The sequence below is a fragment of the Egretta garzetta genome, unplaced genomic scaffold (assembly GCF_000687185.1).
Source record: "Egretta garzetta isolate BGI_Z169 unplaced genomic scaffold, ASM68718v1 scaffold506, whole genome shotgun sequence".
Classification (NCBI taxonomy): Eukaryota; Metazoa; Chordata; class Aves; order Pelecaniformes; family Ardeidae; genus Egretta; species Egretta garzetta.
In genome coordinates this window covers 70,386-71,210 of record NW_009260065.1, presented here as the reverse complement: position 1 = coordinate 71,210, position 825 = coordinate 70,386, and the positions used below count along the sequence as shown (strand labels likewise).

At 65.6% G+C, this 825-nt stretch overlaps 1 protein-coding gene across 1 annotated transcript in view; it reads right to left on the bottom strand.

Moving 5' to 3' along the window:
* The window catches only part of DYSF (dysferlin), a 109,469-nt gene that overhangs the window by 108,236 nt on the left and 408 nt on the right, over positions 1-825 (bottom strand). The gene's annotated exons all lie outside the window — the stretch shown is intronic.

Here is an 825-nt window from a genome sequence, read left to right as displayed (position 1 = left end):
CCTCGGCCCCTCCCCGGCCACAGCCGCCTCCCTTCTCCTCCGCAGGGCACCGGAGCCGAGCGGCGGCCGCCCGGGCGCGGGGTGCTCAGCTCTTCCCCAGCCCTCCCCGCGCTCAGCAAAGGCGAATTCGGCCCCCAGCCTGGAGGCAGGGATGCAGAGCACCACTGCTCCCTCGTCCTCTGCCGGAGATACCGCAAGAGGAACCGGGGCAAGGAGTCGCCTTCCCGAATGCGGAGAGGGACCCCGGCGCGCGGCAGCGCAGGCCCGTCAAGCTGCGGTGTGAAGGGGACGGGACCAAGGACGAGAGAAAGCCACAAAAAAAGAAAAAACCAAACGCTGGGAAGCTCCTGAAGCTTCCTTCCCCTTGGGGCTGTCAGGGGCTGGAAGGGGCTGCCCAGGGAAGGGGTCGAGTCCCCAGCCCTGGGGGGATTTAACAGCCGGGCAGAGGCGGTGCTGAGGGCCAGGGTTTGGGGGTGGGATGGCAGGGGTAGGGGGGCGGTTGGGCTGGGGGAGCTTCAAGGGCTTTGCCAACCCAAACCATTCCATGATGCTGTGCTGCTGAGGATCCCTGCGGAGCCTCCGGCCTCTCCCAGCCGCGGGGCTGCACGGGCTCCGCAGATGCTTTCTGCGCCTCCCTGCAGGCTCTTGGCGCCCAATTCCAGTTTGCACCCCGCGATTTTGGACGGGATTTTTAAATTCCATCCAAATTGCTACGAACCCCAGAGCAACCGGCTAACGGGAAGCAATTAAGCAGTTAAATGACCCCCACGCCAACCCCAGCTGCACTGCGCCCGGCTCCTCCGAGCACTCTTACGCCCGTGACTC